Genomic DNA, 25,409 nt, shown 5'->3' with positions numbered 1-25,409 from the left:
TCCTCTTCTTTTTTGCTTATTGTTTGCTTGATATACTTTTTTCCATCCTTTGAGTTTTAGTTTGTTTGTGTCTCTAAGTCTAAGGTGTGTTTCTTGTAGGCAGCATATAGATGGATCGTGTTTCTTTATCCAGTCTGTGACTCTCTGTCTCTTTATTGGTGCATTTAGTCCATTTACATTCAGGGTAATTATAGATAAATAAGTTTTTAGTGCTGTCATTTTGATGCCTTTTTATGTGTGTTGTTGACAATTTCATTTTTCCACATACTTTTTTGTGCTGAGGCGTTTTTCTTAGTAAATTGTGAGATCCTCATTTTCATAGTGTTTGACTTTATGTTAGTTGAGTCGTTACTTTTTTCTTGGCTTTTATCTTGAGTTATGGAGTTGTTATACCTTTTTGTGCTTACCTTATTATTTACCCCTATTTTTCTAAGTAAAAACCTAACTTGTATTGTTCTATATCGCCTTGTATCACTCTCTATATGGCAGTTCAATGCCTCCTGTATTTAGTCCCTCTTTTTGATTATTGTGATCTTTTACCTATTGACTTCCATGATTCCCTGTTATGTGTATTTTTTTTTTAATTAATCTTAATTTGTTTGTTTTTGTGATTTCCCTATTTGAGTTGATATCAGGACGTTCTGTTTTGTGACCTTGTGTTGTGCTGATATCTGATATTATTGGTTCTCTGACCAAACAATATCATTTAATATTTCTTGTAGCTTTGGTTTGGTTTTTGCAAATTCTCTAAACTTCTGTTTGTCTGTAAATATCTTAATTTCGCCTTCATATTTCAGAGAGAGTTTTGCTGGATATATGATCCTTGGCTGGCAGTTTTTCTCCTTCAGTGCTCTGTATATGTCGTCCCATTCCCTTCTTGCCTGCATGGTTTCTGCTGAGTAGTCTGAACTTATTCTTATTGATTCTCCCTTGAAGGAAACCTTTCTTTTCTCCCTGGCTGCTTTTAAAATTTTCTGTTTATCTTTGGTTTTGGCAAGTTTGATGATAGTATGTCTTGGTGTTTTTCTTTTTGGATCAATCTTAAATGGGGTTCAATGAGCATCTTGGATAGCTATCCTTTTGTCTTTCATGATGTCAGGGAAGTTTTGTGTCAGGAGTTCTTCAACTATTTTCTCTGTGTTTTCTGTCCCCCCTCCCTGTTCTGGGACTCCAATCACCCGCAGGTTATCCTTCTTGATAGAGTCCCACATAATTCTTAGGGTTTCTTCATTTTTTTTAATTCTTTTATCTGATTTTTTTTGAGCTATGTTGGTGTCGATTCCCTGGTCCTCCAGATGTCCCAGTCTGCATTCTAATTGCTCGAGTCTGCTCCTCTGACTTCCTAGTGCATTGTCTAATTCTGTTATTTTATTGTTAATCTTTTGGATTTCTACATGTTGTCTCTCTATGGATTCTTGCAACTTATTAATTTTTCCAGTATGTTCTTGAATAATCTTTTTGAGTTCTTCGTTTTATCAGTGTGTTCCTTGGCTTTTTCTGCAGTTATCCTAATTTCATTTGTGATATCATTAAGCATTCTGTAAATTAGTTTTTTATATTCTGTATCTGATAATTCCAAGATTGTGTCTTCATTTGGGAAAGATTTTGATTCTTTTGTTTGGGGGGTTGGAGAAGCTGTCATGGTCTGCTTCTTTAAGTGGTTTGATATGGATTGTTGTCTCCGAGCCATCACTGGGAAACTAGTTTTTCCAGAAAATCCGCTAAAAAAAAAATGCAGTCAGATCCCTATCAGAGTTCTCCCTCTGGCTCAGGCTATTCAGATGTTAATGAAGCCGCCTGGGGAGGGTGGGGGAGGGAACAGAGAGATAGGAGAGTAGCACCTCAGAATATAGCCAGAGTTGCTTGTCTTGCTTGGAATGACTATTATATCTGAGATTCCCGCGGGCGCGTCGCCTATGTGTGCTGGCTGTGTGGAGATTGCCCCCGGGGGGTCTGGCCCTCTGGAGTCACGGTCAGATCCTCCGCTTCCAGCCCCACGCCCAGCGTCAAGGCTCCCCTACTGGGACAGTGCACTCTCGACTCCAAAATCAGTCACTGCCTCCCGGGGACTTCTCGTCCCTCCAGCCGCGTGGCCGTGCCGCCTCCGAGAACCAGTTGGGCCTCCTCCCGGGGTTAGTTCAGATGGGTGGAGCAGCTCCCCGTGCTTGTGCCATGACCGAGTGTCCTGGCTGGGATGCTGTTCTCCCCGCTCCAATACCAGTCGCTGCCTCCCGGGGACTTCTCCTACCGGCTGCATCCCACGCCGCCCGCGCGACCCGGCTGGTCCCCTTCCCAGGGTTAGTTCAGGGGGGTGGAGCAACTCTCCGTGTTTATGGCGTACCTGCGTCCAGTCCAAATCCCTGCGGGACAGTTCCCCGGCTCGGACGCTGCTCTTTCTGCTCCAAGACCAGTCACTGCCTCCCGGGGACTTCTCCTACCGGCTGCATCCCACGCCGCCCGTGGAACCGGCTGGTCCCCCTCTCGGGGTTAGTTCAGGGGGGTGGAGCAGGTCTCTGTGCTTGTGCTGTACCTGACTGGCACGCTGGCTCCAGGCTCTGGAAACAATCGCTGCTTCCCCGTATTAGTTCGTTCTCCGTCTCTAAATCTGTGTTTGTTGTTCAGGGTTCGTAGATTGTTATGTATGTGATCGATTCACTTGTTTTTCCGTGTCTTTGTTGTAAGAGGGATCCGAGGTAGCGTCTGCCTAGTCCGCCATCTTGGCTCCGCCCCAAGTTATGTTATTTTTAATTGAGTGATATGCATGGGAAAGCTGGGCAATGAATAAGGAAGACCCAAGAAGAATTGATGCCTTTTAATTATGGTATTTGGGAAGAATATTGAATATACAGTGGACTGCCAGAAGAATGAACAAAGCTGTCTTGGGAGAAGTACACACAGAATACTCTTTTGAAATGAGGGTGGTAAGACTTTCTCTAACATACTTTGGACATGTTATCTGGAGGGACCAGTCCCTGGAGAATGACACCATGCTTGGTGGAGGGTCAGAGAAAAAGACGAAGACCTTTGTCATGGATTAAGTGTGTCCACCCAAAATACCTGTCAACTTGGCTAGGTCATGATCCCCTTGTATGATTGTCTACCATTCTATCATCTGATGTGATTTCCCTATGTGTTGTCAATCCCATCACTGTGATGTAATAAGATGGATTAAAGACAATTATATTGATGAGGTCTACAAGATTAAGTAGTGTCTTGAGCCAATCTCTTCTGAGATATAAAAGAAAGAAGCAAGCAGAGAGACATGGGAATCTCCTACAACCAATAAAGCAGCACCGGGAGCAGACAATGTCCTTTGGACTTCATGTTCCTGCACTGAGCTGCTCCCAGACCAAGGGAAAACTGATGACAAGGACCTTCTTCTAGAGCCATCAGAGAGAGAAAGACTTCCCCTGGATCTGGCGCCCTGAATTTGGACTTTTAGCCTACTGGACTGTGAAAGAATAAACTTCTCTTTGTTAAAGCCATCCACTTGTGGTATTTCTGTTATAGCAGCACTAGATGACTAACACAACCTTCAGTGAGATGAATTGACACAATGGCTGCAACAATGGGCTCAAACATAGCAACAGTTGTGAGGATGGCACAGGACCAAGCAGTGTTTCATTCTTTTGTACTGATGAGTTGGAAACGACTCAATGACACCTAACAGCAACAATGATGATGATGACCATGATTATTTCTAGGTTACCTCACAATTTTTTAAATATCTTCCACATATGGATTCCAAAGAAGTAAATCAGAATTTCTGTCATAGAATAAAGTGGAAGTGACCTTGTCTCATATATAGAAATGATACACTTCACTGAATCTTCTTTATAATGGGTTTAGGGCAGTATTTGTGCAGGAGAGAAGAGTATCAGTTTTTGCTAAGCTATAGCCTTCTGAAACTTGGAGAGTCTGAATATCTAGTGTGGGAGGAGCAGGGGAAGTGAAGGGTCCAGCACTAGTGTTTTCTTAGCTTGAGATGGTGAAATAAAGAAACTTCACAGGTATAATTCATGTATACATAAATATAAATATATATAAGAGACACTTTTGTCTCATTGTCTTTTCCTGGAATTTTTTAGCTAAGAACGACAGTATTCTAGGGCTGGGTAGGACCTACAGAATTATCTATTAACCCATTTTTTCCTGAATGAAGGCAGTTAGCTGGGCAAGGTGATTGGGTCTCCTGACTTTAGATCCTCCGTTACCTGACATGTGAGCCATGATGTTATTGTCAAAGCTAAAGCATGGCAGAGTTCGTCTGACTTTGAGGACTTTAAAAAGTGCTTTGAAGGGTTCCTATTTATCAGCTTATTTGCTGACTTCTCTTGGCTTGGCTAGAAGGGATATTTAACTACTGAAGCACATAGCTGAGGCAATTGCAATTTATGATATTTTTGCAGGTCACCTTTAACATAATTAAACTGGAGTTAATTATACATATATTTTATTCTACAAGTAATAAAGACAAGTAAAGTACGTAGTCCATTTACTATACTTATAAGCTATTTTTAGACTCATAATATTATATGTATACACTACTTCTTAAAGCTTTCATTACAGTCAGACATAGATTAGGCAACAGTCCAATATCTACAGTAAGTCTGGATGAAGCCACTGAATTTTGTTATTACTAGCCTCTTCATTTTTGAACAAAGCTAATCTCTCCACCTAGTCTACATACATCTTAACCTTAAGAGAAAACACGTTTCAAGAAGGAAAAGAATATTAATCATGCTTCTTCACATAAAATTAAATCACCACAATGATCTAATTTCCCTAGTTACTTCTGACTATGATTTCTGCCTTCTGTGATTCCTCATGAATCCTCTTGTAATTTGATTTGACGTTAACTTCTGAAACCACTGCGTGCTTTCTCTTTTACGGTGGTTAAAAACACACAGCACTTCTCTCTGGATTAGTAATTACTCAGCTTCTCCTTTGTTCATCTTACTCCCAGGTGATCAGGAATATGATTACTCTTCTACAATGCCTACCTCAGAGGTTATAACATCAGTTCTTTTTCTACCTGAAGTTTCTTGTTGGGCCTTAACTCTTCGTCTAGTTTCATCTGGCTCACCTTGTTGTTGTTGCTAGTTGCCATCAAGTTGATTCTGACCCATGGTGAACCCATGTGTATAGAGCAGGATCGCTCCATGGTGTTTTCAAGGCTGTGACCTTTTGGAAGCAGATTAGCAAGTCTTACTTCTGAAGTGCCTCTGGTTGGCTTATAACAGGCAATTTTTCCACTAACCATTTGTGCCACCCAAGGGCTCCAGATATTAACTCTTTATTTACTCTTTACTCAATAACTCACAATATGATCCATATTGATTTTGCTATAATTGTTAAGATTCTTAACTCTGTATGTATGTTTAGTTTAGTACAGAAAACTTTCACCTTTTATTTTGTACTTTGGTCTTATTCATTATCATATTTTAAGATTCAGATAACCTTTCGTAGCATAAACTTGGTGTCTAATTAAGTTGGAACAGTAATAGCAAGAACAGCTGTTTATATGAGGGAGAGTTTTTTTTTAATAAATAAATTAGATGAAGTAGGGAGAAAATGAATAAATCAATAGAATTAATAATTCTTTGAAAGAAAGTCAAGTATTATTGTTTTATCTCCTTCCTCACAATGCTATTTTGCTTCCATTTTAACGTAAGTTGATAGTGCAAGGGTCATGCCATATTAGTAGTTTTTAGTAAGAGGACACAAAGTTATAATTTTGTTTCCTTTACCCAGAAAGCAAGGAGCCCTATTTGCCCAATGGTTAAACACTTAGCTGCTAACTGAAAGGCTGATGGTTGGAACACATAAAGCCATTCTGCAGGAGAAGGACCTGGGGTCTGCTTTTGTAAAGATTGCAGCCCAGAAAACCCTAGGGGGTAGTTAGTTATACTCTGTTACATCGGGTTGCTGTGAGTTGAAATCAACTCAACGGCACCTAACAACAACTACAACCAGAAAACACACAGAAACACTAATCAGAAAACAATTGCAAGGGATTTTTACATTTAAAATTAGTTTGTGATGGCATAGAGCAGTATTACCATTTGCTGCCAAGATTCTTAAAATAATGTTGCTACGCTTTATAGTTTGGGCATAGATATGGAACTTTTAGTAAGAAAAACTGAACTAATGAGTTATAAAATTAAAATGCTTAATTTAACACCGCTGATGAATTCTATAGGGTCGCTATAGGGTTGCTATGAGTCAGAATCGACTTGACGGCACTGGGTTTGATTTTTTTTTTTTGTTGATGAATTCTTGGCATTGAATTCTATTGTTTCTCCTCAAATATGTAGTATTCATCAGCAATTACTTTCACATAATTCAAATTACATTAGCTGCAAATTAAACTGATTATTGTATCTTCAACATAGGCAGTTACTGTTACTATAAAATGGGACTCTTTTTATGAATTTGAATGCTATTATTAAGTCATGGATAAATAACCCTCATATCTTCACTTCTAAGTCACCTTAAGCCATTTATTGCCTAGTTTCAATTATCCTATTTATTTTATTCTTCTCTTTAAAACTCTAGTTATCAAAGTCATAATTCATAGAAGAGATCATGGAAAATATAAGTAAATATAGAATTTTTTTTTTCTTTGAAGAGTCCTTAATGGTTCTGTAGACATTTTCAGACCCCTGTCATAGTCTGGCTCCTCAGAGAATGCAGTCAAAAAAGACCTCTCTAGCCCAAAGTCCATTAATTGGGGAAAAGACAGTCTCTTGAATAAATACTGCTGGCATAACTGGATATCAGTCTGCAAAAAAAAAATGAAACATAACCCATACCTCACATCATGTACAAAAACTAAGTCAAAATGGATCAAAGGCCTAAATATAAAATGACAAAGATCATGGAAAAAAAAATAGGGACAATGCCAGGAGCCCTAATACATGGTACAGCAACAGATACAGAAACCAATGAAACAGAATCGAGAATCCAGACATAAATTCATCCACCTATGAGCAGCTGATATTTGATGAAGGCCCAAAATCCATTAAATGGAGAAAAGACACTCTCTCTAACAAATGCTGTTGGCTTAACTGGATATCCATCTGCAAAAAAATGAAACAAGACCCATACCTTGCACAAAAACTAACTCAAAATGGATCACATATCTAAATGTAAAATCTAAAATGATAAATAACATGGAAGAAAAAATAGAGACAATGCTAGGAGCCCTCATACAAGGCATAAACAGTATATAAAACACTACTAACAATGCACAAACACCAAAAGAGAAACTAGATAACTGGGAGCTCCTAAATTTCAAGGACTTATGCTCATCAAAACACTTCAACAAAAGAGTAAAAAGAACAGTCTGGAAAAAAATTTTTTGGCTATGACAAATCTGATCAGTGTCTAATCTCTAAAATCTACAAGGTACTGCAAAACCTCAAAAACAAAGAGACAAATAATCCAATTAAAAAACAAGCAAAGGATATGAACAGACACTTCACCAAAGAAGACACTCAGATGGCTAACGGATACTTGAGAAAATGCTCAAGATCATCACCGATTACAGAAATGCAAATCAAAACTACAATGAGATACGATCTCACCCCCACAAGGCTATCGTTAATCCAAAAAACACAAAATAATAAAAGTTGGAGAGATTGTGGAGAGACTGAAACACTTATACGCTGCTGGTGGGAATGTACAATGGTAGTACCATTTTGGAAATTGATTTGGTGGTTCCTTAAAAGGCTAGAAATAGAAGTACCATACCATCCTGCAATCCTTCTCCTTGGAATACATCCTAGAGAAATAAGACTGTCACATGAATAAATATATGCATGGCCATGGTCATTGCAAAGCTATTCACAATAGCAAAAAGACGGAAAAAACCTAAGTTCCCATCAACGGATGAATTATGGTATATTCACACAGCGGAATACTATGCGACGATAAAGATCAATGATGAATCCTCAAAACACCTCACGACATGGATAAACCTGGAAGGCATTATGCTGAGTGAAATTAGTCAGTTGCAAAATGACAAATATTGTATGAGACCATTATTATAAGAACTCAAGAAAAGGTTTAAACCAGAAGAAAACCTTCTTTGATGGTTACAAGGGTAGGAAGTGGGGGGTATTCACTAACTAGATAGTAGACAAGAATTATCTTAGGTGAAGGGAAGGACAGCACACAATAAAGGGGAAGTCAGCACAACTGGACTAAACCAAAAGCTAAGAAGTTCCCTGAATACAACCAAACACTTGGAGGGACAGAGTAGAAGGGGCGGGGGGTGGAGGGCAGGGACCATGATTTCAGGGGACATCTAGGTCAATTGGCATAATAAAGTTTATCAAGAAAATGTTCTGCATCCCACTTTGGTGAGTGGCGTCTGGGGTCCCAAAAGCTAGCAAGCAGCCATCAAAGCTGCATCAACTAGTCCCAACCCACTTGGATCAAAAGAGAATGAAGAACACCAAAGGCATAAGGAAAATATGAGCCCAAGAGTCAGAAAGGGCCACATAAACTAGAGACTCTATCAGCCTGAGACCAGGAGAACTAGATGTGCCCGGCTGCCACCAATGACCGCCCTGAGAGGCAGCACAACAGAGAGTCCCCGGCAGAGCAGAAGAAAAGTGGGGTGCAGAAAAATTCTAGTAAAATGACCAGACCTAATGGTCTGACTGCGACTGGACGGACCTCAGAAGACATGGGCCCTGGACTCTCTCTTAGCCCAAAACTGAAACCATTCCAGAAGCCAACTCCCCAGGCAAAGATTAGACTGTAAGACTAAAAAAAAGACTATAAGACATAAAATGATCCTTGTTAAGAGTGTGCTTCTTAGCTCAAGTAGATACATAAGACTAAGTGGGCAGCTCCTGTCCTGAGGTGAGATGAGAATGCACAGAGGGACAGGAGTCGGTTGAATGGACACGGGAAATATAGGGCGGAAAGAAGAACTGTGTTGTCACATTATAGGGAGAGCAACTAGGGTCACATAACAATGTGTGTATAAATTTTTGTATGAGAAACTAACTTGAACTGTAAACTTTCACTTAATACACTCAAAAGAAATTAAAAAACTTAAAAAGACCTCTCCAGTTAAAGAAAATATACCAAAGGAATTAAATGCTTAAGTACATTAAAACACAAACACACACACACACAGAAAAACATAAGTAATTGTACAGCATGCCAAATGCCATCTGTTGAACAGTCTAAACTTGTCAACCCAAAACCAAATCCCACTGAGTTGTATTATAAATTAGAAGACTCATATTGAGCCGAACAAGCCTTACGTGACATTACTCTCACCTTCATGAAACATGTATACATTTTAACATGGAACCAAGTCATACTGATAGTTTATACCCCATTAGCAAACTCTTCTGTTTTCTCCATCCCCATAAAAGTATCTTAGATTCCCAGTTTGTATTTCAGCAGCTGGGCCTTTGAACTTTCAGATAGGATTTTACATTTCCCTTATTATTAGTATATTCAGTGGCATCACTATGGTTGGTATCATCCAGTGTGGTAACTCATAGTATCATCAACACGGTGGGCAAGGCGAGCCAGTGAACCTCTGGTGGGTGGGAAGCCTACTACCTAACCCCCCAAGGTCAAGACTGTACGGCCCAGTCCCCCTGGGTCCCACCTCCAAGGCTCCCCACAGTTCTTCCACTCTCCCTTTGGCCAACGCAGAGACCCTCCTCTTTGCCCAATGGCGTGTGCAGTGGCCCGCCTGCTGGCACCCTATTTAGTTTGTGATGGGGAGTGGTGATGAGTTACAGCACTGGATGACGGTGACAGCAACCATAACCCTAGTGATGCTACTGCCTTGGCATCCCCTCCCCCTGCGGTGCCTGCCTGTCCTGCCGCCTCCAACTGAGCTGCCACAGAACCTGGGGTCATTTTGGTGTTACCCCTCTCTCTGACAGTGTCAAGGAGTGTGGTTCACACCCACTGCCCCCTCTTCCCCTCTGCCCCAGTGATGCTACTGAATGTATTCATATTTTTTAGCCTTTCAAGCCTCTTGCATTTTATTGCTGTCTGATATGTTGGCTAGTTTCTTGCTATACACAAATTTTTAGAGCATGCTCTTTGTGATTTCATATAAATCACTGGCAAACTATCACAAGATACATTGTTGAATTTCCTGATGAAAACTGTATGCATTTCATGTATGGCATAACCATGAACAGGAAAATATCTCAAAACAAGGGAATACATTTAGTTCTCATAATTTAATTTTACTGTGTCCCTGATGTCTCCTAGTAATCCCACAAATTTATGGAGTGTGCTCTCAAGCCACTGACAAATAATCCAGGTCTATAAAAACATTGTCTTCAAGGGACTGAGAATTTAAAATTAGCTACATTTAATATTTTAGGTATGGGTTATTCCTTTTGGTCTCGATTTTACTCTAAACACTACATTTACATAATTTTAGGGAGGAACTAAAAAACATGTTATTTTATTTTATTTCTGGGAGGCTAAGGGGTAATTCATAGAAAATACATAATGTCTGTGCCAGAAATAGCTTATAATAACATTGTTGCTGAAGTGGTTAGTTAGGAAGCGAAATAGTTTACTGTGTGTCTGGGCATTGAAGTCAGTGAGAACTGTATTCAAGTACCTATTCTTGTACCTTAGATGTTTTTATTTATAAACTTTAAATAGTAATTCCAGTAGATTCTGACTCATGCCAACTCTGTGTATTTTAGAGTAGAACTAAACTCCATAGGGTTTTCAAAGGCTGTAATCTCACAAGTAGATCTCCAGGTCTGTCTTCTGTGGTACCACTGGGTGGATTTGAACTGCCAACCTTGCAGTTAGCCACTGAGTGCAAACCATTTACCCTCCCCATGGATCTAATTTAAATAATAAACCAAAAAATAAAAATGATAACCCACTGTCGTCAAGTCTATTCCAACTCATAATGGCCCTGTGGGGCAGTTCTCCTCTGTCCCATAGGGTTTTCAAGGCTGTAATCTTTATGGAAGCAGACTGCCACAGCTTTCTCCCATGGAGTGGCTGGTGGGTTTGAACCATGGACCTTCCAGTTAGCAGCAAAGTGCTTAACCACTGTACCACCAGGGCTCCTAAATTAAATAATAAAAAAAAAATAATACTACACTGTAAATAGGGATATTGTAACCATTACATAAGGTAATGCATGGAAAATGTTCTAAGTGGTGCTCATTAAATATCAGCTATTATTAAGTAGCCAATGCAGAAAATGTGCTGAGTTCTCTCTTAGGGAACAACCAAATAAATTTAACTGAAAAACTTAAAGAAGAACATATCTATATTCAAAAATATTCAGATCTCTTTACCGCTAGTTCTAAAAGGTAAACAACAGCAACAAAATTATCAGACATAGGAGTATACCAATTGATTTGTATTAACTTTTCTAGTTGATAATTTAGTTTGGAATAATATAGTGAGTTCAGTTCAATATCTATTAGAAAGAGTTGGATCCTTTCAGTGGAAATATTAATTGACCAGAGAGAGAAACAGAGTAGAAAGAAAGGAAAGAAGGAAGGAAGAAGGGAGGGAAGGAAGGGAGAGAGGGAAAGAAGAAAGAAGGGAAGGAAAACAGAAAAAAGAGAGGGGAAAAATATGCCTAGACATCAATACCAAAAAAAAAAAAAAGTAATATTCATCTCAAAACACTTCCTTCTGTTGGCTTCTATTATGTTTCCAGGTCCTTGACTCTTGAATAGCAAACAGCTGTTCCTTTATAGGCTACATGATTGTTTTGAAAAAGAAAAGCAAAAATGTAACTATATACACATATAAAGCAAACCTCACCCATTGCCGTCTAGTGGATCCGACTCTTGGGAACCCCATGTATTACAGAGTAGAACTGCTCCACAAGGGTTTTCTTGGCTGTAGTCTTTAAGGAAGCAGATCACCAAGTCTTTCTTCCACAGAGCTGCTAGATGGGTTTGAATCACCAATCTTTAGTTTAATAGTAAAGCAAAACTTTTTGCGCCACTCAAGGACCCATTACACACAATTTTATCTATCCGTATCTATACACACACACACACGCATGTGTACACATGTGCACACACACATATATATGTACACACATACAATAAGTATACCTACACATATGAATATTTATATATAGTATTCTTAAGATGAATATTTCACATTTTACATTTCTAAACTGAGATATGTTCTATCATTGATGTACATATTTGATTTGTTTTTCTTTTTTTTCTCAAATGCTATTTTTAAAATGTAATTGGTTTCTTTGAATAAAGGAAATATGATAATTTAAACCTTTCATGGGAGATGGGATTTACGTTTGCGTACCTGCATTTTCCATCTCTCTCAGCTTTTCTGGGAAGTTGCTTTCTCACTTTCAGCGCTTGCTGCTCTCAGATGGGGACCTGTTTAAACTTCAGGAAACTGAAAAAATGGGCGTTGCTCAGGTTTACTGTGTTGAAAGGGTATTATATTAGGTGATGTATCCTGAAGGTGTGATTTTCCAAAACTTTTGTCTCTTTTGGCTTTATTTTACTGGGAGATAAGCGCTGTAAGCATATTTCCTGCTTCCTCTGTGCTTGCGAGGACATAGTTCTCGGGAGAATAAGGTATTCCTGGGAGCCATACAGTTTACAACGTGGAACAGGAGCAGATGTGACAAACTATTTTTCATGCTTGCTTCCATGAGGCAGCTCATCGAAGGCTGGAAAAGGAAGAGAAGAATGTCCTTTCTGGTGAGAAACAAGCCAGGAATAAGCCAGATGAAGTACCGCTCCAACAGGTTGGAAAGACAACTTGTTGGGATCTAGAAGGCAAAGCAGAGAATGCAGCACTAAGAAGGAGACTAGAACGACATTGCCAGGTGCCTTTATGTATTATTCCATGTTTTGAGAAGTTTCACCAGATAAAATTGCTAAGATAAAACAATTTTATCCTTTCCTCGTACCCCCAATCTATCGTACCGCTGGAGTTCACTGGGACATATATGACCCATATAATATGTATAAAGTCTATGGATGTTGTTAGATGCCATTCAGTTGTTTCCAGCTCATATGCAGAATGACACATTGCCCAGTCCTGCACCACCCTCACAATCGTTGTTATGCTTGAGCCCATTGTCGCAGCCACTGTGTCAGTCCATCTCATTGAGGGTCTTCCTCTTCTTTGCTGACCCTCTACTTTAGCAAGCATGATGTCCTTCTCTGGGCACTGGTCCCTCCAAATAACATGTCCAAAGTATGTGAGACAAAGTCTCACCATCCTCGCTTCTAATGAGCATTCTGGCTGTACTTCTTTCAAGATACCTTTGTTTGTTCTTCTGGCAGTCTACGGTATATTCAATATTCATAACAAAAATTCAGAAAGGATCCTTGATTCAGCTTGCCTTCCATTACCGAAAGCACATAGTATAAGAAAAAAAAATCTAAGAATAAAATAATTCGATCATGAAAGGGTCATTAAATAATCTTGACTGATCTGTTAGTTTTCCAGAAATCTACAAGAAAAAGATTATTAAGGACATGATGTAAATTATGTGTGTGTGGGTGTTTGTGTGTGTATTAATGTGTTTGTTTTGGTGTGATTTTAAAAATCAATGGTACATTCACAGAATGACATGAAACTGGCTTAGAGAAGTTTATAAAAGAATATCCAAAGACATTAATTGGCCACACTTTAGTATAACCAACAATATGAAATGTCTGCTCCTCCCCAAAAAATCTTGACTCTGTTATAGTTTTTTGTCATAAAAATTGTGGATAATTCTGTGCTTTTTTGTGAGTCAGTTCAGTTTTGAATCACTGTGCTTAGTGCAGAGCACTACATTTTGTGATGGACATTGAGAAAACAGCACATGCAGAGAGATTAATCAATGCCTGAAAAAATGGTTGAAAGAATTAAAGGTATAGAAAATTTCTGAAAATTTGAAACAATTCCAGGACATTGGGAAGTTGTATCTTTTCTAGAATCAACTCAATGGCGCTGGGTTTGTTGGGATCTTTTCTATGCAGGGTCAGAAGACAGAAGCAATAACCATCATATTATCTATTGTTGCCATAGCAAACTGTCACAAATTCAGCATCCTAAAACAATATAAGTTTATGTCACAGTTCTGTAGGGCAGAAATCTGAGGACTTGGCTTGGTGCCTTGATTTGGGTCTCACAAGGCAGAAATCATGGGATTGAACTGCCTGAGTTCTTTTCTGGAGGCTCTGGGGGGTGAATTCACTTCCTGGATCTTTCAGGTTGTTGCCAGAATCAGTCTCATGCAGTTTTAGCAATGAAGTCCCTGTTCCCTTGCTGGCTTTCAACCCAGGGCCAATTTCAGTTTACAGACACCTCCCCTCCCCGCCCCCACATTCCCTTTCTGTGATCCTGTCCATCTTCAATGCCAGCAACAGTGAGTGAATTCTTCTCACTCTTTGAATCTCTCTGACCTCCCTTTTTCCTCACCATTCCTGCCTCCAGATAAAGTTGTCTGCCTTTAAAATAATCCGTGATCATCTCTCCATCTCAAGGTCCTTGTCTTTAATGACATCTGCAAATTTCCTTTTGCCATGTAGCCTGAGCATTAGGGTGTGGATGTCTTCGAGGGGGCCATTCCGCTACCACAACATGTATATGAGCTTCATAAGAGTAGACTTTGGATCAGTATGAGGAAGAGATTTCAGTCAAAAAACTCTGTCCAACCCTGGACTTTTACTTGCCTTAAGAAAGGTTAGCTCTATTTAGCAAACGTTTTCAGGGATAAGCTGAATGTTCATTTGTCAGACTTTGAGAGATGACATAATTATATTCAAGTCCATTGCAAGGCTTTTATTTCAATACTATTATATATATGATTATACACAATGAAAATCCCATAAATATTACTTTGTTTCATTGTTTCAATAACTCAAATATCTTTGCACATTCAGAAAAATGTATATATTCTTCAGTGTCCCTTGCATTTATGTTCATGCTTCTGCTAAACTTATTTAAGAGATAACAAATTGTTCTTATTCTTCTAAGCTAAGCCTGGGCTGAAAGGTGGGTGGGTATCCAAGGAGTTCTCTTAAACTGATTTACTTCTACTTTGAAAGTGACTTTAAACTTTAATTAGCCTTCTCCTACTTTAAAAAGGTACTGAATGAAGACTTGCAGTTTTGCCATAAATTTAGCTTTCATCTCAACTTTCAGACCTTTAAACTTTATTTCATCTAAGCTTTGTCTTGCATTACATGGTTTCAGAAGAATAAGCACAGAAGAATAATTACATCTGTAAAAGAAAGACTAGACTTGTAATTATATCACCTACTCTTTGTAACAGTACACATCATTTCTTAAAATGACACCAAAATAAGTCTATGCAAAATGAACTTCCAACTTCTTTCTATTGTCAATACACAGGTTTTAAGAAATACTTTATTGACACTGGCACTAATTATCCAGGGAAAGAGATAACCTCTCAAATGTCAAGCTATTTAAACTTTTCAAATTAAAAAAAAAAATACTATTTGTGAGGTACTGCCAAGAATATTTAACTAATAAGAGCTCTACTAGAATGTGCTGACAGTAGGCTGACAAGCTCTAAGCCAGAGCAGGATCAAGGCAGCTTAGAACCTTGTAGCAATTATCTATGTAAGTCACATAATGGTCTTCTAAAGGTCATGTTTGTAGGAAGAGCAGGAAAAGATGCCTTAATGAGATACAGGATGCCAATGTTGGAGGACTCTAAATTATGACTTCCTTTAATAAGTGGTGGCAGATTAGTAAGATATATCACCAGCCAGAATTAGGAAAATTTTAGACATTTTTAGTGGACTTTCAAAAACATTACCAAGAGTCCTTGTCTAACATGTAAATTGCTCTGTGGTGAATCATATCTAGGTATCACTTCCCCCCCTCCCTATTTTGGAAAGGCGCTTGATACTTGATGTTGCACAAGTCAATGAACAGCTGAACTGAAATGAACACAAACTGTCACTTCAAGAATCCATCTCCATGGCAAATAATGAAGCTGGAATAAAAAAGGAAACAAAACATATTTCCTGTCAGTCAACTGTCAGGGTGTTTATTTGTTTCTTTAAGCAAAGTTCTCAGATAATAACAGGGAAAATAGATTTTCACTTATAATGTTGCATAATAAAGGACTTAAGTGAACTGAAGATATTTTCCATTTACATCTCAGGTAACTGCAAAATAAAATCATTTCATGATTCTAAGAAATTCAGGAGACCTTTTCTTCAGATTGTCCTTGTCACAGATAAACGTAAATAGCTAAAATCTATTTGGAAAAGTAAACTAAATGAATAAAATCAATTAGAAAGAAATAAAAAGAGTAGGCTCCTGCCTTTCTTCACTTGTATTTTTAGGCCAGTTATCCCTGATGTAAATAAAAGTAAAGACATGTTATTTGACCTAATTTATCTTTTGTCATTTGTTTCAACTGGCTTCAAACCTGGTAATGACATGGATGAAATCACATGATTTATGTAGGCATACTTGTCATGGTGAATGAAAACTCAGGACTAAGGTTTGCTTAACCTCAGAGATATCTCCATAAAAAAAAAAGACCCCCAAAATGAGTTACTCAAGCCACCTCACTTTGGGCTGTACATTCATTTATAAGCTACTTTTATGATCTAAGCATCTGAGGGTAAAATTATGAGCAAGAAAACAACTAAGGTAACACATTTTAGCCAGTAGAGGTGTTTTTCCTGTCAATTACAATCAGATTCACTATGCCAGGCAGTCTACCCTCCTTAGGATGTACGCTTGAAGAAGGTAAAGTCTTCTGTGGTCAGTTGGCAGGTACAGTCCCTGAGTATTGTCACAGTCTCTCGAGCTGCAGATATTTGGCTCTTATTCTCTTATGTTCAATATTTTCTTTATGTATTTCTTTGGTACATATTTAGCTTCAAATAATTCTACTTTTAATTCTAATTCTTGTCCTGACTGAATGCAAATATTTGCTGACATATTCACCCAACTTCTACCTCCATTTCCTAACACAATGCTGTGTTTCCTTTCTTTCTTTTTTTGCCTCCATCACCTCTTTCCTCTTTATCGAGATAACATTTCTGAATATGCCATCCTTGTAAATTTTGCCCTAATTTTAATTTTAAAGCATAAAAGAAATAAAATTTGCTACTGTACATTAAAAAATTGTAACTAATAAAAAAAAAGCCATTAACATTAACACTAAAAAAAAAAAAAAATTTTTTTTTTTTTTTAATAAATGTATTCCTCAGGATCTTTCTTAGGAATGTCCCAGAAGCAGTTTGTTCATGTCAACATGAGTATCATGTGAGATTTCAGGAGAAATATAGAATAATTTATACCTTTAGTTCTGAGTTAAGTTTTAGGTTAGTTTTGGTTATCATGTTTACACCCTGTAAGCGCTTAGTTCTTTCAGTAGACTCACTGTCTATAGAAATAACTATCTATACCCGTTAAACCCATTGCTGTTGAGTTGATTCCAACTCATAGCAACCCTATAGGATAGAATAGAACTGCCCCCCATAGGGTTCCCAAGGAGTATCTGGTGGATTCAAACTGCTAACCTTTTGTTTAGCAGCTGTAGCTCTTAACCGCTACACCACCAGGGTTTCCAACTATCTAGGAGTCTATAAAATGATCACAGTAAATGTTGTTCTTACAATATATGAATCTTCAAATCATTTTCTTTTAATTAATAAAAGAAGTTTATCCCTAATTTAAAAATACTTTTTTTCCCTCAACCAATTAAATAAAAATAAAATTATCAAAGAAGAATATATAGTTGGTTATTCTGTTCTTTTTAACCAGAGCGATGACTGTTTAAAAAACAAAGAACAACAACCAAAAAAAAAAAACAAGCGAGCAAGAGCATTGAAAGTCAACACTCTTCATGTGAAGAATCTTAGGAATCAGGATTTATTCTAATTGTATGTATAGAATAGAAATATATGATCAAATAGTTTATTGGAACCCATAGGATGAACCGCAGCTACTCCTATGAAACTTTTGATGGAATACTGCAAGCATTTTGGGATCATTGCAATCCATATGCATAATGCATTATATGCTCATTTCTCATAGGGTCAAAATGCACACTAAGATATTAAAAGGTCTCAGAAACCCTGTGGTAATTTGCTGTTCCTAAATTTGTTTGAGCATGAGCCTTTCACTGCACATTTTTTCATGAAGTAAAAACAAAATCTCAAGTTCTGAGATTAGGGAACATTGATTAATTAAAAACGATCTGAAGATACTAGTGTGATTCTTAGCTAGTAACTTAAATATCTTCCAACTTTATCGTGCTTACCTTCAAAATGAGTATCCTGCAAATGATATCTGCCTGTCAGGGAACCTAAATGTGAAACAGGTATACAGAAGTTAATAGCAAGCCATACACGCTAGGCAAATCTTGGTTAGAACAGGGAAATGTTGTATATTAGAAAACATTTTGTTTTGGGGTAAGGCAGGCTTTTTCAAATCCTCACTCAGGCATTTATTACCTATGTGGCTTTTTTGTAAATGTCTTTATGTTTGTGTACATGTTTCCTCATCTGTAAACTGAGGTTAAAATGCCTAACTTGCATTGTAAGAAATAGAGCTGAAGGATTAGGAATTCTACAAAAGAGTTGTTTTTCAAATATGATGATTCTTTATATTGGGAATTTTATTTTTAAAATTTGTGTATTTGTTGTGAATATAAGAGATGTGTAAATGTGAGAAAACACATACGTTATCAGAAACCTGGTAAAAGGAGAATGTTTAATTTTCTTTCAAAATTGAAGGAATAAATTACTGGTGATTTCTGTGATTTTCAAGAACATGTGTTAAGAGGACAATGTTAAAAATGGCAAGCCATTCTCTTTTTGTCAGGTGGTTGAAAATAAAAATGATAAAATAATGCCAAGTTTAATAGTTTATAGTAAGTGCCATCTCCTCTGATAAGAGTTTTAAATTTAATATCTAATTAAATTCTTGAATTAGCTTTATGACATGGAAATTATGATCCTTCCTTTAAAGGACGAGAAAAAATCTAAGTGTAGTAAATAGAGCTGTGTAGTAGTCAACAGAGCTATTCATGAAATATTTTAAACTCTTTTTTTCACAGAGCACAGGATATAGGTATTTCCTAGTCCCATCATTATTTATGGAGCCACAACTATGGACAGCGAGTTGAGAGTGAAAGTCAAGTATTTATTTGCCAGTTGAAAACCTTTTAAAGATCTCCTTGTGTTATGGAAACATTACAGGAAATATTTAATTGTGACTATCAATCAGCTTTTATCATGGGTGACTATGATGAGCACCTTGCCCAGTTTAAACGCATTTTCCCCAGTAAACCTCAATGGACATGTAGCATCAGTTAAAAAAATATATATATATATACGTAATAATAGAATTTTGTTTTGAATCACTAAGTTTGGGAAATGTTTGTTACCCCTTTATAAGCTAGCCTATCCTGATTGATTTATCAATAGCATGTTCATAGTCATATAGATCTTAAGTGAAAGATATAGTATTTGAGGTGCTCTCCAATAGCAGAGCTTTTGCTCATAACTTTACACCTTATTTTCCCTCTTTAAATATGCTAGGTATAAACAAACAAACAAAAAAAACCTGCCGCCATCAAGTTGATTCCGACTCATAGTGACCCTATAAGACAGAGTAGAGCTGCCCCATAGAGTTTCCAAGGAGCACCTGGTGGATTTGAACTGTCGACCTTTGTTCAGCAGCTGTAGCACTTCACCACTACGCCACCAGCGTTTCCATGCTAGGTACAGTGTGGAAGAAATCAAAGGTTATTTATGAGAAGGCTTTGTCTAATGACACATGGACTGAATCAATAGCACTCGCTCTTAGAATTGTGATTCTCAAAGCGTATATTAAACAGGCATAAACAGTATGCAGTTTTGATGACGATAATAAAGATAAATCTGTTGAAAGAATTCACCAAAAACCCAAAGCAGTTCAAAAACAAATTTGTGGAGTAGGCTTGCATATTCTATTAAAATCAAAATGTGATACCTCCATGTCTAGTTTCCTTAAGAATCAGCTTAATAATTGAGTTCCTTGAGTCCTCCTGTTCCTTTTCATATTTTGAGTAGAGTTTTTGTATAATGTACAATGACGTGAAAGAGTAGTGAGACGTGTGACTAGTAGCACTCAGAAGAGTGTCAGTACCTTCACCAGGCTTGCTCTCAAGGCGTTTCTAATTCTCAGAGCTAATTTAAAAGCATATTGAGAGGCACAGAAATCAGGTGACTGGTTTAATAAATGAAAATGAGAAAGTAAAACCAAGATTGGCTGAACTGATTTATCTAACGAAATCTAATTTATAGGAAATACAACTTTGATTTTGCAAAGTGTAAACAATCGTTTCAAAGTTTGTAGATAGATATTGTGAAGGCTTTTTGGCAAAGTCAGTGCTGGACCTCTTTTCTAAAAGATTTACATTCTGAATAACACAAATTACAGAATCCAGACAAGTAGGAGGATGCCATTGATCAGAGAGACAGAGGGCAGGCATGTGTTGTAAAGCCAGAAAATTAGCTGGAGGCACGTGAACATGCAATGTCGTATAATGAAGTACTCAACAAGAGCCTCAAGACTCAGTGCTTTTGTATCTTAGTAAAGTAACACTTTGTGCTTTGTGGCAATTTTATGTGTGGATTCCCAAACATTTTACAGGCAAAAGATTAGATGAAAGGCCGAACTAAGGTAAATAAGCAAAAGCTTTTAAAATTCCACATGTATAAATACAATTTGAAATAAAACCAAAGACTGCGGATTTTAATCCTATACCTATAAGACAAAGATATATTAATTTTATGACAACTCATACCTTTCCGTGATCATAATAAACTATTGCACATTTTAGAAAAATCTTTTAAAGACAATAAGTGACCTATTTTAATTCAAGGCATATTTTATTTTCTGTAGTTGTTTTATTGATAATTTTAGAGGTTCTAAAATGAGAAAAAACAATATGTGTTATGATAATTCTTAAAATAGATATATTTCATTAAGAACTTTTAGCCAAGATTATTTTATTATATCATTCTACTAGAGATCCATTTGAATAAAATTGACTTTCAGCTGTCCTTTTGACAAGAAATGATAACTTTTATTCTCTACTAATTATTATATTACATAAAAATTACATAGAGCTCCAAAATTACCCTAAAACTCTATAGAAATTGTCTTTGTTACTCTGTTTTATTACATTTGATCCTGTAATACCTAGAAAGCCCTGCAAATGAGAACATTCTAAATATGTAATGATATTAATTACATTTATTGAACTAGTTAAACCAGTCTGTCAATGTGGCTATAAATATTTGAGCAGCCAGTAAATTTTTGTTGGCAGAACTCTGAAAGCAAAATTTAAAGAAACCATGTTAATGTCCTAATGTAAAATTTCTCTTTCAAATGATCTACATTTTTTAGGAGATAGATAAAATTATCCCAATATTTATTGGTTGCCTCTAATTGCAGCCACAATGAATGGACTTGAATGAAGTCAGAGGAGACATGAAGGTAGGTGGTGAGAGAGATTGGTTTGGAGATCACTGCAGTAGTTCAAGAAAAGATATTGTGGTGCATCAGAATAAGGTAGTGGTTTTAGAAATAATTAGGAATACAGAAATTGAGAATATAATTGGAAGCTAGACTTAACAGAACAATTGTTTAATGGAATAAGATTCATGGGCTTAATGTGTTCACAAACTTTCTCCCTCTCTTGACTGACCAAGTAGAATCCTATAATTACCAGCTTCATTTTGTTTTTTCCTCCTTCATAAAAAGAATAGTTTGTTCTTGTTGAAAACCAAGCTAATTTTATCTAGATAATTAAATACTACAGGGGGTGGATGTGAAAGAAGAAGGAAGTAGAGCTAATGTGGTATGCAGACTTCTAAAATGGTTCTCACAATTCCCTCTCTGGTATGTACACTTTGTATCATCTTCTCACATTGGGTGTGGGTGGGCCTGGCCTAATCTGGTGAGCCCTTTTAAAAAGAGGATGGTGAAGTCAGAGAAAAAAGAAGTCAGAGAGATTTGAAACAAGAGATTCTTTTAATGTTTTTAAAGAAACAGATGGTCCTGTTTTGAGAGGATTAGGTGACTAGGGTCTGAGGACAGAATCTAGGAGCTGTCAGAGACCTCTGGCTGACATTTATGCACGTGTGCCTCAGTTCTAAAAGTAACCAAAAGTAACTAAACCCTGGCAATAACCTAAATGAGCTTGGAAAGCACCCCTCCCCGCTCCAAGTGCTAGCTGAGGAGAGAGCCTGACTCACTCTTTGAATTGAGTCTTAGCAGATCCTGAGCTGAGAACCCCAGCTATGCTGTGCCTGGACTTCTGACCTACAGAGCTGTGTCATAATAAATGGGTGATGATTTAAGCCTCTAAGTTTGTGGTAACTTATTACGCAGCCACAGAAAACAAATGTAGGCTAAGGTGAAGAAAGAATTCGAACAAGAAGCCTGTAGGAAGAATGTGATGTCAAAAAGTCAAGGGTTCCATGTTTATAGCATATGGAAAAGTGAAATGTGTATGACAAAAATAACACCAAGTGTGCTGTTGTTGTTAAGTGCCCTCCAGTCAGTTCTGACTCATAGTAACCCTATATACAATAGAAGGAAACACTGCCCAGTCCTATGCCATCCTCACAAGAGTTGTTATGCTTGAGCCCATTATTGCAGCCACTGTGTCAATCCATCTCCTTGAAGGTTTTCCTCTTTTTCATTGACCCTCTGTCAAGAATGATGTTCTTCCCCAGGGACTGGTCCCTCCTGATAACATGTCCAAAGTACACGAGACAAAATCTCAGCATCCATGCTTACAAGGAGCATTCTGCCCGTACTTCTTCCAAAACAGATTCGTTCTTTCTTCTGGTATGTATATTCAATATTCTTCAACACTATAATTCAAAGGCATCAGTTCTTCTTAGGTCTTCACTTATTCATTGTCCAGTTTTCTCATGCATATGAAATGACTGAAAATACCACAGCTTGGGTCAGGTGCACCTTAGTCCTCAATCTGACATCTTTGCTTTTTAACACTTTGAAGAGGTCTTTTGCAGCAGATTTGCCCAATACAGTATGCCATTTGATTTCTTGACTGCTGCTTTCATGGGCATTGATTGTGGATCCAAGTAAAATGAAATCCTTGGCAACTTCAGTCTTTTCTCCATTTAGCATGATGTTGCTTATTCGTCCAATTGCAAGGATTTTTGTTTTATGTTGCAGTGTAATCCATACTGAAGGCTGTGGTCTTTGGCCTTCATCAGGAAGTGCTTGAAGTTCTCTTCACTTTCAGCAAGAAAGGTTGTGTCGCCTGCATCTCACAGGCTGTTAATGAGTCTTCCTCCAATTCTGATGCCCCGTTCTTCTGTATATAGTCCAGCTTCTTGGATTATTCACTGAGCATACAGTTTGTATAACAATGGTGATAGGCTATAACGCTGATGCACACCTTTCCCGACTTTAAGTCACACAGTGTTTCCTTATTTTGTTCTAATGACTGCCTCTTGGTCTATGTACAAAAAAAAAAAAAAGAAAAATGTACAGATTCCTCAAAAGCACAATTAAGTGATCTGGAATTTTCATTCTTCGCAATGTTATCCAGAATTTCTTATGATCCCCACAGTCAAATGCCTTTGCATAGTCAATAAAACATAGGTAAACATCTTTGTGGTATTCTCTGCTTTCAGCCAAGATCCATTGGACATCAGCAATGATATCCCTCATTCCAAGGCCTCTTCTCAATCAGGCTTGGATTTCTGGCAGCTCCCTGTCAATGTACTGCTGCAACCACTTTTCAACTACCCCAGCAAAATTTTACCTGTGTGTAATGATAGTGTTCCATAATTTATGAATTTTGTTGTATCACCTTTCTTTGGAATGGGTACAAATATGGATCTTTTCCAGCTGGTCGGCAAGGTTGCTGTCTTCTAATGTTCTTGGCATACATGAGTGAGCACCTCTAGTGCTGAATTCGTTTGTTGAAACATCTCAGTTGGTATTCTGTCAGTTCCTGGAGCCTTGTTTTTGCCAATGCATTCAGTGCAGCTTGGACTTCTTCCTTCACTGCCATATCCTACATCCTGAAAAGGCTAAATGTCTGCCAAATTTTTTTTTTTTGATACAGTGACTCTGTGTATTCCTTCCACCTTCTTTTGACGCTTCCTGCACCTTTCAATATTTTCCTTGTACAATCTTTCAATATTGCAACATAAGGTTGAATTTTTTCTTCCATTCTTTCAGCTTGAGAAATGCTGAGCATGTTCTTCCCTTTTGATTTTCTAACTCTAGGTCTTTGCACATTTCATTCTAATACTTTACTTTGTCTTCTCTAGCTATCCTTTGAAATCTTCTTTCAGCATTTTTACTTCCTCATTTCATTCCATTTATTTACTCTACATTCAAGAGCAAGTTTCAGAGTCTTTCTTGACATCCATTTTGATCTTTTCTTTCTTTCTTGTTTTTTTAATGACCTTTTGCTTTCTTCATGTATGTTGTCCTTGATGTCATCCCACAGCTTGTGTGATCTTTGGTCATTAGTGTTCAATGTGTCAAATCTTATACTCAAGGTCATATTTTTGCTCTTGTGGAGTTTCTCTAATTTTCTTCAGCTTCAACTTCAACTTGCGTATGAGCAATTGATGTTCCGTTCTGTAGTCAGCCCCTGAACTTGTTCTGAGTGATGATATTGAGCTTTTCCATAGTCTCTTTCCATATATGTAGTCAATATGATATTTGCATATTCCGTTTGGAGAGGTCCAAGTATATAGTTGTTTATGTTGTCAAAAAAAGATATTTGAAATTAATATGTCATTAGTCTCACAAAATTCCATCGTGTGATCTCTAACCTTGTTTCCATCACTAAGGCCATAATTTCCAACCATCCATCCTTCTTCGTTTTCAACTTTTGCATTCCAATCACCAGTAATTATCAATTCATCCTGATCACATGTTTGATCAATTTCAGACTCCAGAAGTTGGTGAAAGTCTTCAATTTCTTCATCTTTGGCATTAATGGTTGGTGTGTAAATTTGAATACAGTTGCATTAACTAGTCTTCCTTGTAGGTGTATCGATAGTATCCTATCACTGACAGTATTGTACCTCAGGATAGATCTCAGAATTTTTTGTTGTTGTTGATGAATGTGGCACCATTCCTCTTCAATTTGTCATTCCTGGCAGAGTAGACCATATATTGTCTGATTCAGAACAGCAAATACCAGTCCATTTCAGTTCACTAACACCTAGGCTCTCAATGTTTATGTGCTCCATTTCATTTTTGATGACTTCTAATTTTCCTAGATTCATACTTCACGCATTCCACATTCCTATTATTAATGGATGTTTGAAGCCGTTTCTTCTCATTTTGAGTAGTGCCACATCAGCAAATGAAGGTCTAGAAAGATTTACTCTACCCATGTCATT

Source organism: Elephas maximus, chromosome 15 (assembly GCF_024166365.1).
Source record: "Elephas maximus indicus isolate mEleMax1 chromosome 15, mEleMax1 primary haplotype, whole genome shotgun sequence".
Lineage (NCBI taxonomy): Eukaryota > Metazoa > Chordata > Mammalia > Proboscidea > Elephantidae > Elephas > Elephas maximus.
Note: the sequence above shows the minus strand (reverse complement) of the source record.